The sequence below is a fragment of the Mya arenaria genome, chromosome 6 (genome assembly GCF_026914265.1).
Source record: "Mya arenaria isolate MELC-2E11 chromosome 6, ASM2691426v1".
Taxonomy (NCBI): Eukaryota; Metazoa; Mollusca; class Bivalvia; order Myida; family Myidae; genus Mya; species Mya arenaria.
In genome coordinates this window covers 50,875,620-50,894,740 of record NC_069127.1, presented here as the reverse complement: position 1 = coordinate 50,894,740, position 19,121 = coordinate 50,875,620, and the positions used below count along the sequence as shown (strand labels likewise).

The following is a 19,121-nucleotide window of genomic DNA, read 5'->3' as shown; positions in this document are numbered from 1 at the left end:
TTAGTTGCTCCATCATGTTGTAATGTTGTATTTGTAATAGAGATGGGCTCTTTTATGCAGTTCAAATGTCGATACATATAAATACAATTAGTAAATATCATTCGTCACTTATAAATCATTGATGTATTTAATATTGCTGTTGTAACTTCATTATATTTGTTAAATATATTGCAAATTGTTACAGGTGATGTTCATACTTAAAAACACATATGTAAACAGTTGTTTTCGTCTCCAATGGTAGTTTAAGCAGTAAGTATTAGTTTGTATATTACCCAAAACTATTAAAGGCTGTCTGCTATTTAACAAAACTCTGAATAATTATGATAACATAGTGTGTCCCAACTGTATTGTTTAAGTCAAAAAATATTTTCCTCTAAATACAGCTGAATTAACAAGACCTTACAAAAGATACATTCATACCAGAGTTTATATTTTATGATAGCATACATCATGTTATCAATGTTATTTAATGTTAATACTGTCGTGAAACAGTTGCAAAAAAATGATAGTTAATGATAGATATTTGTAAATTCCGAATGGATCCAATGCTTCCTCTCTATGTTGTCTTTAGTCGCTCCGTATTTGCTCGATTGCATGTTCGGGACTATATACATGTCGGCAAAGCCTCGGAATTCTTCCTGAGGTACAAATTAGATGTTGCTTGAATTCCAATATTCGGTCATCCACCAGAAGTTGTTGTTTTCTGTTGCAAGAGTAGTAGCATACTGAAAATAAATGGGACACAGATCATTTTTATACCTAGTGTCTCGTCTTAAATATTGATTATGGTATTTGAACTTAATAACTATAAACCATATCTACATTGAACATCAGGACGATGATTAAGAAACTAAATCTTTGTAATGAGTTTGAAAATGTTACTGAGATAAATGATGTGAAAGAGATGCTATTACAGAAGATGGTTATCTGTTACACATCTAGATATCAGGTGAAGTCGGGTTTTAAATGACATCAAATGATTCGCTGGAAGTCTTTTAATTGCCCAATCCGCATTCGGAGTAAACACGCATAACAGCAGAAGTCACTTTGATGAAACAACAACCTAAAATAACGCGAATTGTTTGTTCCACGGTATAGGTTCTAAGGAGAACCATTCAGTAAATTTCCCTCAGCCTCATTTAATGAACTTAATGGAATTGATTGGATAACACAGAATATACAAAAATGTATGCCAATATGAAATTGCTAAGCATTGTTTTAACCACTCCAACATACAGTGTTTACACAAACGGTGTTGAAAACACATACACCGACATAATTGAAGTTGAAAGGCCTTTTGGTATGTAAATATAAAAAAAGGATGTTTAAAGTAACAATTGATAATTTGCTGAAAGTGAAATGTTTTACTCGAATGGAAACGTTCTACATTGCAACGAGAAGGAAATAATTGTGACGACGTCTCAATTCTTGTTTACCAATCGTACTGACGCAAGCTTTCATCCTTCAGGACATTTCGCGGCGAATATGAAGTACATATCGTCCATTGCTTCGATTTAAGAAGTATACTCTGAGTGACCTAGTTTAAGTACACAGTCAATTGACCAAATCACTTATTAAACAATCGTTATAACAATACGGTTAGTTTTATAGCTCCTATATTGGTGTAAAATGGAAACATGAGAACAAAGCACATACCAAAAACTCAAAGCATCGGAGAGGGTCATGTTTCTATTTCAACGTAATGCTATTATTTATCATTTAATTTCAAGGTAGCATCGATATAAAGTCGGTCTTGTAACTATGTGCAATATTAATTATGATGGTAGGGTAAGGATTAAGGTGGGTCAAAAAGGAATTAATTCATTTTAAGTGATATGTCACGCTTCATAGTTCAAAAACAGTTTTAAATGACAGAAGTAGCTTACTTTTGAAACAAGTATAAAGTTACAAGCAAGACATGTTAATCTATATTTCTTCCAATGCTGAGAAAATACCAGAAATAGTCAGACTTAAATGTATTAAGAACATCCGAGGTTGTTAACTAATATATCTCGATTTTTTTTATTGTTGGTTGATTTTAATTATTAAACGTATAAAACGCATAGTATGCATTCGTGTTTGTGTGAAACAATTCATTGACATTGCATTTAAATGAGGTGATACAGATTTGGTCAAATTTATAGTCGCATATCTTAGAATTATATTCAAAATGTATACAAGTTCAGTGTGGGTTGTATCTATCCTTACTTTTTAAAGCGAAGGTTTACTTCCCTTGGAAGAAAATTAACCACTGATATTAGATGATTTTTAAGGTAAGATTATTTTACAACGAGGTATACGTATGTATATTAACTAATCCATTCATCTAAATTTCAAGCAAGATTTTTTAGCAGGGGTGCAGACGCATGAAAAATAATGGCTTTTTAACAGAACCAGTCTGAGAGTGAAAATGAATGGATTACTAAATCAAAAACAGTCTACATACACTAATAGGCTTAAACATACTAGTTAAACCACAGGAAACTACATATGCATACAAACTAAGCCATTCAGCTAAATTTCACTTATTGTTTTGTTAGCAGGAGTGCAGATGTATGAAATATAATGACTTTTTAACAGAACCAGATTGAAACTGAATGGATTACCACATAAAACAACAATCTACATACACTAGTAGGCTTTAATATACTAGTAACACCACAGGAAAATGAAGCAAAATCAGTTATAGACCTTGAGCAATAATCACAAATGACTTTTCACAGTATCAGAGGGTAAACTGAATTGATTACCAAATAAAACACATTAAACTACATGGTTTGATAATAAGGAAGTGTTCAAGCTGTTTGATTATAAATATAAATCTATAACTAGGATGTAAAACATATTTATTTGTAATATAGACCTGTATATTTATCTATTGTGATGTTACATGAGCCAAGGCTTGTTGCGATAACGATCTTATCTATACGGATCAACAATGTAACAAAAGCCTTTGTTAAATGAGATCTCATATCACAATGTTATCCCAAATGTTAATTACTTATTGTTTGACGACCGTTTTAGTTCAAACAGATAGATCTTGCCTCCGTTAAATTGCAGTATAAAAATGTTCGCACTACGCTTTATGATGGCCCTTTGTTTAGAATATGCCCAGGTCAACATTCTTCTCAAATTAAATCAAAAGAGCTGGGGCTTTCGTACTTTTGGGTAGTTTTTCTATTCAATGTGTTTGAAGAAGAGCTGGATATAAGCCCAAACTTACGAAACACATGTTTGTGACCATTCGTCGTGAGCAAATACAATAATTAAAGGTGTTTCAAATCAATGTATAAATGATATATAAAAGGGATGGTTTTACTGATATCGATACTTTTCTTGTCCATTTATATGGCTGAGGCACAAATCGGACAAGCAGGTTAATGAGTGTGTGTGTGTGTGTGTGTGCGTGCGTGCGTGCGTGCGTGCGTGCGTGCGTGCGTGTGTATGTGTGTTTGCGTGCGTTCTCGTGGGTGTTGCGGTCGTGCGTGTGTGCACGTGCGCGTGCGTGCGTTCGCGTTTACGTGTGTATGCGTGTGCGTGGGTGCGTGTATGTTAAATATATCCTTCTTAGCCTAGAAAATTGCACTATGGCTCAAATTTCTTGTTGACTTCATAAAATGCAAATGGCATTATCAATGATTGATTTGGTTATCAGTAGATAATTTAGATGTTAACTGTAGATTAAAATAAGCTAAGATCATCAACCATCAAATCTTGACCACACTCGTTTTAACCACTGAAGGGATCATACTCAATTAATTTGAATCCTTAACCTTAGAAATGCCTTACCGATTTAGTCCATTGCAATTTTATTTTAAAGAGACTCACGCACATTATTATTGTTAATGATTATATCAAAACTTTGTTGAACTAATATGATTTTACTTATTGTATTGAAAAAACGTAACATTTTGGAATATATGTCACGATTTTCAATTTTATAAGCTTTGATCATTTAGATGAGAAGATATCAAAATGAAAAGCAAATGAATTTTAGTATAGATATCAATGTATTCAAAATGTTTAAACCTAAATGGAGATAGGAATATGTGAAACTTTTAGCAGTACTTATCTGCAACCTGCACATATCATTCAGACTGGGCTGATCCTACCAAACGCGGTAAGTGACGCGATAGGGGCATCACAAGTCTTGTGCTGCCTCTAACACTTAACGTAGTTATGTAAAGTAAGGCGTACAAATGATGTCATAAAACCGTTTTTCCTACATCCAACAGACTGTACGGATTCTTCTGACTGCGTGACCCTTATATCCGCGGTGTGCGACACAATCGTAACTCAGAAATGCGTGTGCGTCACCTCCCAGGGATTCACGGCGAATGCTAATAATGACGGATGCGACTACGGTTTGTTATGTGGAGTATTTTACTTCATATTTTTCAGACGCTCGACAAAATAGTTTATATTTTATTGGGATATGACTTACAAGAAAGTGATTATTATATAGAGTAATTGGAACCATTTTTACATTCTTATCTTCGTCCGTTTAAAGCACCATGTAATGACTTTGTATTTAAAATACCTCATACCAATTGAAACGAACATGAGAACACATTTATCTTGGTCATTGTGATCTGCAGTTGCAAACAATATGGTTTCAGTCCGAGTAAGATGTGCAAGGTGTTGGACGTCTGCGACTGCAAACATTTCCATTTCCCCTAAAATAATAATAAGAAGAGGCATCGTTATCATCTTTTGATATGTTTTCACCCTTTGTAGTTACGTATTTCTTAAATTATGCATTTGCCAATGAATATACATGTAGTGTACTTTGATTAAATTTCATGTTATCCTTTTGTTTAAGTTATTTTATTAAACAGTACCAATTTCAAAAACGACGCACAAGTCGTAATACTGTTATTAATATTCCGTGGTACATTTTTCCGTCGTAGATTGAACGTGAAAGTGACTCCTTATTTCCTGCTTATTTTTAGATTGCAGGGCGCTAAGCGAACCGAACAATGGTTCCGTTTTATACACATCCACGATACAAGACTCCGTTGCTACGTATAGTTGTCACGCTGGATTCCAAATAGATTGTGTGACAAGAAGAACTTGTTCTGCAGTGACGCCCAAAGGATGGTCTGGTGTAGCACCCTCTTGTATTGCAGGTAAGTACTGATGCATAATGAATCATCACAGAATTATGATTGATAATTGGATACTGTATCAATTTATTGAGAATATATTTAGGTTGTTGGATTTTTATGAAAATGTATTCAGTATATTTAAATATACAAATAATTATATATAATGCAGTATATAGACTCAAGTTTTGAAATGTCGATATGTTCACTTAACAATCAGGAGTTTTACATTAACAATTGATCTCATTCTTTGTACAAATTGTATGGTGTATGAGAACCAAAGAACCTGGGAGACTACTCAAGTGACTAATGTTGGTTATTCTTTACAAACCACATAAGTAAGTAATCTTGAAGTAACCAATTGTTGTTATACGTCTCAACCAAACAGAAATCCAAATCGATACAAAGTATAAGCAAGAGAACATTATTTTATGTTTATATTTTTTAATTATTAGCAGAATATATATCTGCATTAACTAAGTTAATATATTACAAAACAATGAAACCTACTGGGTAAGCTCAGAAATCAGACAAAACTAAACCATGTCTCGAGACATTAAAGTGGTGGAACAAACGTTATAGCGACTTTAAAGGCACATTTCGTTATTTGGAAGACAGGTAATAAAAGGATTTCAAGAGGCCAAATTCAACAAGATATTTATTTTTTTTCATTTCTAAATTTAAACAAATGATCTCACTAAAGCAGCCTTTGAATCGAAAATAAAGATGAAAGACATGAATTTAAGGTTAAGTGAGATTTATAGGGGCTGTACTCCGTATAATAAAATTGCGAAAAAAAGCATAGAATTCGGCCGACACATAATTTTAGTCAAACTATTAATTCAATCGAAATTAATCAATTACATACTTTGTTCATCGTTACTTTCAACTGTATATTTACATGTTAATGAAGTGTTTGTAATGACACTATTTTTACCTTCACCAGAGGTGGACGCCTGTGAAGGAATCAATTGTGCAAACGGTGGTACGTGTGTCAGTTCGGCGGGTACCTACACATGCGAATGCGCAGATGGGTTCAAAGGGACGTTTTGCCAATCTGGTTAGTCTTTTGTATTATTTTTTTGCCTTACCAATCAATAATGAACACAAAAGTTTTCAGTTTTAAAAATCCGATTGCAATGGTTCTAAGCATTTCTTGCGATTACGAGCTTTTAAAATAATTGGGCCACAGGTTTGAAGTAAAGTTTTCTTTATATTACGAGCTTTTAAATAAGTATACATCCATATTAATAAAACAGTGCAAATCGCAAAGGATATGGAGATATTTATGTAAATATATTAATGTACATCCATCAACCAGACAAGGACGACTGCGTGGGTCACAATTGCCTGAATCAGGGCATCTGCTTGGACGACGTCGGTGGATACAAATGCTTTTGTTTGCCGGGCTACGAGGGGCAGTTCTGTCAAGAAAGTATGTATTGACTTCATGTTTTTAAATGATAATGTTGTGTATATATTGTCTGTTCATAAGAATTCCGTATATTAGTGCACTTGACTATCAATTTCGTCTGCGTTTTGAATTTCTTGTTCTTTGCTCATGCCGTATTCTATGGTAGCATACATCTGCGACCAGATAACCATATAACTAACTAGTTAATTAAGTAGCTTAGTTACCGTAACTAGTTAACCACTTAATTAACTAGTTAAATATGTGGTTAACTAGTTACGTAACTACTTATTTTTTTCAATAAATAAAAGATCATAACGGGAAAAAATGCATGTTAGTGCCTACAACTGCCATTCTTGTATTATTTTACCAGCTTAATGTGAAATGGTTAACTAGTAACGTAACTAGTTAACCACATAATTGACTAGTTAGTTAAGTGATTAACTAGTTACGTAACTAGTTAACCAGTTATCACTTATCTATAAATAGCATTGTTTTGCTCCATTGCATTGATACATAGTCACACTTTAGTCATCGCAGACATTATACGAAGTCTTTGGGGGAATTAACCACCATCTTCAGTTGATGGGTGTGATTCTATCTGCAATAGCATTCTAAAATTAATTCACAAACACAAGAGGAAATTTATATCTATGACGATTTGTGTTCAAACAAACGACCCGGTCAATAATTGCCTCACCTGGTCGACAACTACCGACACACCTGGCTATTCCTTTCACATTATAATTAAAGATTAATGAGTGGGCCTTTGATGTATGTTATCCTTAACGTAATGCATGGCCGTTCGCATGATCTGAAAATGTGTTGGTGCGATTTTCGGCAAATAGGGGTTCCAAGAGGCGGTTGCCACTTTGTCAGGAGTATGGGGGATAAAGCCCCCGTTGGCTTTTTATGTTGAATTTAATGAGAAACCACACTCATCAGGGGGCGGCTTTCTAAACAATTTCACGATGAAGAGAGAAAATAGTTGTTAAATTTGGATAAGCATATCTGTAGGGTCTTTGACTATAATACTAGTAAGTACATAGAAAGTTTTAACATTTTAGGTCCCCTTTGACCTCTCGCTCTCCCGTGTCTATATAAAAAGTCCTTTCGTATGTAAATGCACGAGCGAGTGCAAACAGCAAGAATCTTTGATCTATAGCCTACATGTCATGTATGATATACTTCCCGCGCAGATGCGGAAGAAGGGTTATAGTACAGTACGGGTATTCCAAATATTACGCAATATCTATTTATAGATAAGTGATAACTGGTCAACTAGTTACGTAACTAGTTAACCACTTAACATTAAGCTGGTAAAATAATACAATAATGGCAGTTGTTGGCACTAACATGCATTTATTTCCCGTTATGATCTTATATTTATTGAAAAAAATAACTAGTTACGTAACTAGTTAACCACACAACTAACTAGTTAATTAAGTGGTTAACTAGTTACGGTAACTAGTTAACCACTTAATTAACTAGTTAGTTATATGGTTATCTGGTGGCAGAGGTATGTACATAAAGAGTAGAAATAAATACTTTTTGTCTCATTTGACAGATGTCAACGAATGTTTGTCCAACCCGTGTATCAATGGGGCATGCGTCGACGAAGATAACAGGTACACATGTACCTGCCTGACAGGATTCACAGGATCAAACTGTGAGACAAGTAGGTAGAGATAGCTAGCTAAATAGTAAGTTACTTATTTAGTTCAGCGCGAATGTGACGAAACTTGATAGATAACATCGTCGGATACCCCCGATACACACTTTGCCATGCTTCGTTGTAAACAGTGGGCAACTTGGTAAGGAAAATCTCGTAATCATGAATAATTAAGGAGGCAGTTTCATTCGTTCCGCAAAGTACCAGATGCGTAAGGGTTAAAAATATTCTGGCGATTGCCGGAGTTGAATCGGGTCCGCCTTCTCAGAACAATAATGTTTGGTAGTAGTAAAGACCATACGGCCACGGAGGCTACTGCCACTGTGAAGTTATTGAACAATATTTGTCTGTAACATGCGAATTCATTGAAAGAAGAGTTGTCTCTCCTGACTCATGCATATTTATTAAAACGAGATTTTGTCAGTCGATTGTCCCACGGTATGTATGAAGTGTAACGAGAAAAGTACCATGGTTGCCATCGATGGATAGATAATAGAATCACTCTCGAGTTTTTGGGGGACACATCAGTACTTGTGTCCATTCTGAGAGGTCGTATGAAATATCCCTGGGGCTATGATTACGAACAGTTTCAAGGCCAAGTCTAGACTCAGACTCATATAAGCATTTTTATAAAGAAACAAAAAGTCATATTTATTCCATTTCTTTTACAAAATTAATTTTATGTTAATAATAGTATAACATTCAAACAGTAATATCTATTCAGCAATGTTTACAATCAATGATCTGGTAGAAGGTAAATTACAATAAAATGAAGTTTTGCCATAATGAGTCTTGAGTCTGAACTCGGACTTGAGACTGTTTGTAATCACTGCCCCGGGTGAGATCTACCCCACATCTCGCCAAAGTGTTCTAGAACGTTGCCACATGCTTTCCTGTTTTGAAAGCACACTTCTGTCCTCAAGGAAAACACCATGTGCACCCTTGTGACTTTATATAATTGAATGTTTTAAAATAATCTAATATTGATTTAGTCTAATTTAAACTTAGGTTAGCTAGCATTAAACACGTATTTAAATAATTAAAACAATATTTAAAACACATATAATAATATTTCGATAGTTATCTTCCAGGTGTAATTGAATTGTTGCAGACATTGACGAATGCAGCAACACCATTTGCGGTCAGGGCGTGTGTACGGACCTGGTTAATGATTTCTCTTGCGCATGCAACCCGGGTTATATGGGAGCTGACTGCAGCACGGGTAACTGTAACAAAAAACAATATACATGTTTCTCATTAAACCTCCTTTTTTAAGAACAGAAATATCGCATAACACCCGAACACACAAGAGATCTTTTTATATTTGTATTGGAGGTGTTCAATCTTATCCTTTAAAGATGCACTTTTTCTCCCAAATAAGATTTACCACAATTAATAAAATTGTTTTATTGTTCCAAAACGGATGAATAAATGTCAAAAACAATGGTTCTTATGAAGGATACCGAGTTAAATTTGAAGGTAATGAGCATTAAACACGGTATTTCTACCTCCTGAGACTATACTAGACCACAGTAAATCTTTTATTATTTACCAATCTTATGATATTTTGGCGCTTTCTGCTATTAAATTCACGGCTACAATCGTGTAAATAGTAATTAATATTTTCCATAAATGCATTATTTAGAAAAAAGTTAAAGGTTTATCATTCAAAACTTATGTTTGTTATACATGTGTATTTATTGATTTGGAATAAGAGTCAGTTTAACTACACCACATTCTGTCCTACATGTCTATACCTTGGCAAATACATTCTGATTTGAGCAGTCGCCCACATCCCAGACAAACATGACTCTCTTCTTGTTTTTAAGACACGCATTTATTCATATAAAGATATCCATATTACAGAAATAGATGAATGTTCATCGCAACCATGTGTAAACGGAGGAACTTGCGTGGATTTGGTCAATCAATTCAAGTGCAACTGTGCCGCTGGCTACACCGGAATTCATTGTGCAGACGGTCAGTGCTTACGTCTTTTATCAATATAATTCAAATGTAGGAATAACATTACTATTTTATTAATCTTAAATTTAGATTGACACTAAGACATTGTGGTGTTAAGACTATTTATATCAGGGTGATAATGTGTCAATTTATTCGACTGTGTTTCGTTTCCGTTTGTTACTCACTTTCAACCCCCCTCCTCACCTCCCCCCCCCCCAAAAAAAAAAAAAAAAAAGAAAAAGAAGAAGAAATAAAAAATTAATAAAATAAGTTCATACCTATTTTTTATTATTCAAAATCATGGGCAATAAGACTAAACGGGTTGGGCGGTTAATGCAGTAGCACACTCGCTTTCAATAACGTAATACCAAGTAAAGTTTCAAAACAATATAACTACTTTTCAAAAAATTCATTATAATTAATTAAATTGAATTAACATTAAATTAAAATTAAGATTAAAATTAAATTAAATCTTTTTTTAGAAAAATTGAATCAAATTAAATTAAATTAAATTTACTTAAAATAGAATTAATATTAAATTTAAAAGAAATAAATAAAATGTTTTTTTTAAATTAAAGCTTAAATATTATTTAGTGAACGACTTAATGTTATTCTGGGAAAAGCAACTATGAACCAATAGTATAGCATAAGTATTTAACAGTTCTCTAAGATCTTAGCTTAGTAACAAATTCGTAAGACTGCTGAAAAATTATCATCCTGCTGAACCAGAATATCATATCGTATTCTATTCCTCAATCTATTCATAAAAAATGCCGTAAATATATTCATAGCACACAACGTATTCAATGAATAATAGTATCTAGTACAGGTTAATAATCTCTGCCCACAAGAAAAGATCTAGAACAAAATATTATCCTGACTAAGAAAATTTCATCTATCGTCCAACCATTTTTGGTTAGGACGAAAGAAAGTTATGACTTACCTGTAAGATCTGCGCTCTGAGAGTAATTTACACCAACACGGGTTAAGTATAAAATGACCACTCTCGCGCGCCCACTCCAGAAGTCGTTCTGGTTATCTTACAGGTAAAAGTACAATTTATTATTTTAGGAATATATTTCATTATTTTATTTAGATTCTTTTTTTCATAAATTGTTTTAAGTCTTTCTTATGAAAAATGTACTGAGTTGTTTATTGAATAAGATTAAAAGAATTATTTCGTCAATATGTTTAGTATTTTATTTGAATTTCTGTTTGCTTTCATATTTCTTGAACTAATATAATTCTAGGAATTCCTCAAAAGTATTGATATGTTTTAGAAAAAAACATTTATATTTATTCTAGTCACACTAATGAATTTTGTTACTATTCGCTATGTTAAAAATTTTATCATGATATTCATGTGTTGCTTTCAATTAAATTTGTTATTTTATTGTAAAAGGTATTTTTCACAAATTGTTATCTATTGTGATTTTTCTAATAAAGAAGTCATTCTGGTTATCTTACAGTTTTGTCTTCTGGTCGTGTTTCGGATTGAGAGACATAACCTGGTACCTCTCAATGAAAATTGAAAAATGAATATGAGCTTCGCTTCCCCAGTTGGTACGAACACCAACATCAGTAACGAAACCAATCCGTAACAAACGCGACCCGGTCATGTCCGACATGAATTAAGTCTGGGCATTAATGCTTGCATGACTTATGTCCTTATTAGTGTTTCAGGTTTCCTATTTTGTTGTTGTAGTAAGGGTTTTTGCAGTAGATGAGGCAATTCTTTGATATTTAATCTATACATCTATTTCACGCCTTATTGTTTAAACTGTGAGCCCTGTAATATGAGCACATATTATGGACTAACTATGGTTAAAACACTAATTGCGAAAAACTTCAATAGCACGTATTTTACATTGTTCAGAAAAGAATGGTAATATTTTGCTAGAAAGTAATAATACTTTATAGCGTGTCGCGCTATTTTAGGTATATATTTGTCACTTTCCCTAATCTCATTCAAATGAACTCTTCCTTTACACTTTAGTTATATAAATGCACGAAATTCAGGTCAACTTGGTGACTTATGTAACGTCGTCACAGACTTGTGAGATAACATCATCAACGGCGAGTGTGACTCTCTAAGTAAATGTAGCTGTATGCCTTGATATGACGCTGTTTTGATTTTTGAATGCCAAGGTGGGTAACCATATATATATATATAGAAGATAAGCTGACTTTCCATGGCAAGTTTTGCTCTGATATGAACTTGCTTAGACCTTACAAATTTAAGAGAGTTAAACTCCTTACAAAAGTCGGGTACTATTTTGTAAATAATATTACAAGAACGGAAACCAAGCACATTCGTTGGCCATATTTGGCCAAAGTAATGCAGTGCTAAACACATCTGTGTATTCTTCTAACCAGTATAGGCTGCACGAAATTACGTTCGTACGTCTAATAGATAAACTTTTTTATCCTCATCATTTTTTTTATTCTACAGAACTCAATAAGTGTGCTTCGAACCCTTGTATAAACGGGGGCACGTGCAATGACCTTATCAACGAGTTCACGTGCACATGCGCAACTGGTTTCCAGGGGACCACGTGTCAAATAAGTATGGTTTTAAAACATTTGTTTATTTAAATATCAAATGTTAGTTTATCAGTTCTTTTTTTAATCAACAGCAATGTTTGTACAATAACCCATACGTAGACATGCAACTTATTCATTCTTTTCACTAAACAAAAAATACACCAACCGGAACGAACATGCGATTTATTAACATATTTAACCTAAAAGCAAAGCGCCGCAAGTGCCGAAGCCGGAGAGAGATTATCCATTTTTTTAGCGAAAACTTTTTATCCAGTATACGGTCGAGATTTGAACCAAATATTTTCTATTTCCTTCTCAAAATTAAAACACAGCAACAATTTTAATCAAAATCAAAGCACTAAAAGGAATGATAGATTTACAATCGGCAATATTGATTGTTTCACTGCTACTTTTTAAAGATACAGGTTATTGTCATGCCCAGCCGTGTCAAAATGGCGGCTCGTGTACAGACGGACTTGCAGCATACACATGCACATGCGCAGACGGATATGAGGGGACGAATTGTGAGACATGTAAGTGAATTATATATGACGCTTTGTCTGGACAACATGCTTCGGATTATGCAGTTTATGTATGTGTAACCATTTTAAAGAACGAGGCATTTACTGATGAGTATGACTATTGTTTTGTAAACGTGTAAAGAGTTTGTTGTTGTCTCTCTTTAAATCTGCCTGTATCAATGCTACGGGAACTTACTCATGTATTTGTGCGGATGGGTTCTATGGAAATCTTTGCGGAGCCCCCCCCCCAAAAAAAAAAAAAAAAAAAATATATGAATAAATAAAAAAAAAAATAATAATAAAAAAATAATTGTATCATTGCATTCAACGTTTTATTTTACAATATTTATTTGTAATAAAATCGACACACTAACTTACTGTTGTGAATCGGTTTAAAAAGAAACACTTAATTGTGAACATCTGCAGATGCCAACCACTGTGGCAGCAATATATGTCAAAACAACGCCATATGCGAAAATACAGCCAATGGGTACTTCTGCCTCTGTGCTGAGGGGTACTTCGGAAAATACTGTCAAACGAGATCCAGTAAGTAGGGTTAGCCTTAGATGTTCTTATTTGCTGTGGCCAGACCCACACATTTACTTATTAAGGTATTTAAATGAAATCTCATTTTTATCTATTACATAGTATAACAAAATTATTGTGTGTTTTTTGTTAAAAATAATCAATTTTAATTTTGTAATACTTGTTTATCATTTTCTCTAGTTTATTGCCGTTTCGAAACATGTTTCATTTTTGAAATTACGTCTACTAGGCTTTTTTGTCGATTTTGTTGTATTATTAAAATTATTTTTTGAAAGAAATTTGATTTTCATATTTTATTGCAGTATATATTAATTTAAGCGTACTACATTCTTACAGTTAAAGAAATTGTTGAATTTAAGAAAAAGGTACAATTTTCATTCAAAATGCTCCTGCAAAACAGACCCTGATCATTTATTTTCATTTTGTGTTCATATTTTCTATATGTCAACCATGAGTTTTCCTCTAACTTTAAATTAAATTATATTTAATCAATTTTATTATATTTTCGCCATTCTACTGCGAAAAGGTATTATAATGAAGTATAATACGTACATGTCAATACTCTTCGTATTTTTGTATTTTTCAGAACACACAGCATTTGTTTCAACAGAAATGGCAATCGCAATCGGTATTGGTGTTGTATGTGCATTCATGCTAGGTGCTTGTATAGGAGTGGTGGCTATGTACAAACTGAAAACGAGCAATACAGTCGGAAGTTGGAAGAAAGGTAAAATTGTACATTTACATTATTAAAACAGGTCTCGTCACGTATTTAATTTGTAAAGCTTGTATGTCATTGATTTAAGATTTCTGTAATCAGTATCGTAATCATCCATTTCTAACAAGATCGCGCCCCACCCGCTAAAGAACCGAAACTGAGAGAGCTACGTATGCAAAAGAGGGAGAGCAATACGTTGAGCCCACTAGGGTACTAGCGGCGAACCTGGAACCAACCTTCCTGACGACCGAAGAAAGCAGTACCGTTACTTCATATTCACTCAAAAGGAAGCTTTAATGAAATCGACAACTTTTATTGATAGTGAAAGAATGTTGAACATTCACTGTGTTTTGTGTTTGTTTTATTTTGTGTAGTTTCTTTAAGTTGTTATGGTCCTAGGTTGAAAAAAGCTAGATCTTTCATGCACTCAAAATAAATTTAAATGACATGTTAGGTCAATAACTGATTTTGAATAACATCACTTTGTACACTTATCATGCAATGCGACAAAACTGATAAAACAGACCAAATTTCATCTTATTCTATAAAAATATAATAATATTTGTAGCTGTTCTAATGCTTATTACAAAACTGAAACTTGAAAAATTAACGTATCATTGTACCATTGTACAACACGAACCATTATTTAAGAAATGTAAACTCCTTCAATTCAGCACAAGCCATTTTATGTCTGAAACCTTATTATTGTTTAAACTTATCTTAAAAATCGAAAAATATCGATGTGATTTGGACTTTGGCAAACATTGCAATTGAACACGAAGTAAAGCATATCAATATATATGCAAAAATGTAAGGAAAGTTACAAGGATTTTGAAGATTTTATTTAAATCTTTAAGACCAGTCTACATGTTTTGTTTCATTAAAATTATTACTATAAAGTTTTATAAGTAATTGGCAACTTTTATCAGATTGCATAAATTATCAATATCAGCTCGAGATATATATTACTGACATATAAATTTCCGTTGACCTTGATGGAAATGCATGAATATATAAGCCTTACATGTCCGCGTCCGCATACGAAGCTGTCGTTTAATCTGTTCAATGTGGATACATGGTATTTGGTTTTCATTTGCATTCACAACTTATGTATTCTTATTAACTCAGTTATCATTATACTGTTAATAATGTTCTTTTCAAGAAAGTTATGCTATTTTTACATACGTACATACCTTCCAAATAAATGGTGAAAGCGAGTATTCTTATACGCTTAAAATTATCCGAATTGGTTAGTTTTCAGATCACAACAACTTTGAAAATGTATACAGAATATAGAATATATATATATATATATATATATATATATATATATATATATATATATATGTGTGTGTGTGTGTGTGTGTGTGTGTGTGTGTGTGCGTGTGTGTGTGGAAAAACAAATTCAATAGTTAATAATGTTGGCAAATCTAAACCAAACTTATATAATTATTATTTCTTCGGTCCCAAATAGGAGGAGATTGTTGTAAACCTTTAAAGTTACTTATTTGTTAAATAACCTTCCATGTCAACTGAACGCCGATGAAATTAAACATGGCATAGTTGCATCAGTAATGTCAGTTGAAACAATTTAAAAAATACATAGTTGCTTTGCTTGTATGGCAAATCGTTTAAAATGTCAATAGTTAAGATATTCATTTACTTAAATTTAAAATTTATTAACATAATCTAAAAAACAAAAGCTGTTGTGGGTTGTGTTGTTGGGCGTAATATTATTGTTTTAGGGTCACAGGTAATCTTATTACTGTATTACTTTATCCATACTCCCATGACAATGTTTTGGATAGGCCGTTCGTTAGTTAAGATTATAACAATAAAATTGTGGCTGGATGTCTTATATTCTGGATACCTGTAGTGGCTTACAAAATTGACTATGTTATATACAATGCTCCTATATGGACTTACAAGGAATATTAATATATTTATGCGTTTTGGTTATATATTACGTTGTACGTGTAAAATATCAACAATTAATTTTGTATCACATTGATATTTTTACTGCAATTAAACGGACACTTCTGTATTTTACCAATTGTAGTTACTTCTTTTCGCACAGTATCGAATATACTGTCGATTTTGATTATACATTGCCAGTATAATGGTGTTGTAAAGAACAGATGAGCTTGATGAATTGCATAATCTGATACATAATATTCCGACGTATTAAGGGTCATTGCAAAAGTGAGTGGGAAAGGGTAAAATAAGTTTTCAAAATCATATTCTATTTAGTTTTGAGGAACTGTTTTTCGGGGTAAAACATCCTGTGCGACATGTGTTTGGTAAATAAGGTAATAACCAAATTTTGCGAAAATAGATTTCATCAGATTTTTTTCAACAACATTTGCATCTTTTCGGAAATATAACTGTGTTCGTGTGTCAAAAAATCCCAAAAACTACACAATCAGCAATGTCTTTAGGGTTCTTGATTATATTATTTAAAAAGATATTCAGCAATATAATGAATCATACTGGAATAAATTCATTTCCTGGATTTCAATATATGTTTAATCATCGGGCGCATGCAGCGGCGGTTCCTGGGATGGGTCCGGAAAGAGGTTCGGATTTTGATAGAAGGCCTCTTCCAGAAAAAGATAGCTTTCACATATGCTAAGTGATAAAGGTGAATCCGACGCTGTTCTCCGTGATGGCTTTTGTAAGAAAAGTCTCAAATAATGGTGAACTCATGATTTACCTGGGAAAAAGATTAGTTTATAATATTTTAAATTAGTTTACTTACAAAGGAATCCGGGGAAAGGAGGATAGAACATGGTGTGGAGCTTGTTTCGTGGTATCTGTTCGAGAACTGAAAGGGGGATTGAATGCTGCATTGTTATTGTTACGTGGTATCTGGACGAATACTGAAAGTGGAGTGAACGCTGCGTGGAGCTTGTTTCGTGTTATCTGGATGAGTACTGGAAGAGGAGTGAACGCTGCATGGAGCTTTTTTCGTGGTGCCTGATCGAGTACTGAAAGGGGAGTGAACGCTGCTGGTGCTTGTAACGTGGTATCTGGACGAGTACTGAAAGAAGGAAGGAACGATGCGTCGACCTTGTTAAGTGGTATCTGGTCAAGTACTGAAAGAGGAGTGAACGCTGCGTTGAGGTTATTACGTGGTATCTTGTCGAGTACTGAAAGGTGGAGTTAACGGTGCGTGGACCTTGTTACATGGTATCTTCTGAAGTACTAAAAGGAGGAGTGAACGATGCGTGGTGCTTGTTGCGTGGTATCTGGACGAGTACTGAAAGAAGAAAGGAACGATGCGTCGACCTTGTTAAGTGGTATCTGGTCAAGTACTAAAAGGGGAGTGAACGCTGCGCTGAGGTTATTACGTGGTATCTTGTCGAGTACTGAAAGGTGGAGTTAACGCTGCGTGGACCTTGTTACATGGTATCTTCTCCAGTACTAAAAGGAGGAGTGAACGATGCGTGGTGCTTGTTGCGTTGTATCTGGACGAGTACAGAAAGGAGAAATTAATGCTGCGTGGAGCTTGTTACGTGGTATCTGGACGAGTACAGAAAGGAGAAATTAATGCTGCGTGGTGCTTGTTGCGTGGTATCTGGACGAGTACAGAAAGGAGTGAACGATGCGTGGTGTTGGTTACGTGGTATCTGGACGAGTACAGAAAGGAGAAATTAATGCTGCGTGGAGCTTGTTACGTGGTATCTTCTGGAATACTTAAAGGAGGCGTAAACGCTTCGTGGTGCTTGTTACGTGGTATCTGGACGAGTACTGAAAATGGAAGCTAAAGCTGTGTGGACCTTGTTACATGGTATCCTGACGAGTCCTGAAAGGGGGAGTGAACGATGCGTGGACCTTGTTGTATGGTGTCGTCGAGAGCTTAAAGGGGAGTGAACGCTGCGTGGTGCTTGTAACGTGGTATCTGGACGAGAACTGAAATTGGAGTAAACGCTGCGTGGAGCTTGTTACGTGGTGTCTGGTAGAGTACTAAAAGCGGGATGAATGCTGGAGCTTGTTATATGGTATCTGGACGAGTACTGAAAAGGGGAATGAACGATGCACGGATCTTGTTACGTGGTATATGGTCGAGTACTGAAAGGAAAAGTGCTTGTCGAGTACTGAAAGGGGAAGAGAACGCTGCGTGGAGCTTGTTACGTGGTATCTGATTGTTGTGAAACAAATGTAGTTTTGTTGTTGATTGCATTGTTAGAGATAAAAAATTCACCTATCGAGCTATCATTATAATACCTTTTCGCACCTAAGCTCAAAACAATATAAACACACTATTATGTGTATGATGCTGTTAAAATGACACAAATTAAAATGAAGCTTTTATTGCAATAGCATTATTATTTCGGCTTAGATTAAGTCTTGAATATATATTATATTAAAAAAAGTTTCGAACGCCTTTAACCGGATAATACCTTAATCTTCCAGCCAATAAATTTTACTCAAGTTTGGACCAAGATTTTGTTCTAGCGATGGTTTTTTAAAGCCAATTACTGTGTTAAAATATGGAAGAATATTGCTTGAATATCCCATTTACATGGTTAATGGTTTATATGGTTAAAACCGCTCGCATGATGTGTAACAGACTAACTCGTACATCGCGTGACCGGAAATAAACATGGAAATGAAACGTATACTTTATGTTCTTTTT

The 19,121-nt window shown here is 34.1% G+C and overlaps 1 long non-coding RNA gene across 1 annotated transcript; it reads left to right on the top strand.

Annotated features, from left to right (window-relative positions):
* The first annotated feature begins 13,646 nt into the window (after window positions 1-13,646).
* LOC128237181 (uncharacterized) lies at window positions 13,647-14,940 on the top strand. The gene is made up of 3 exons (XR_008261516.1): window positions 13,647-13,764; window positions 14,351-14,491; window positions 14,611-14,940. It is a non-coding gene; the product is annotated as an uncharacterized LOC128237181 (long non-coding RNA).
* The last annotated feature ends 4,181 nt before the right edge of the window (window positions 14,941-19,121 follow it).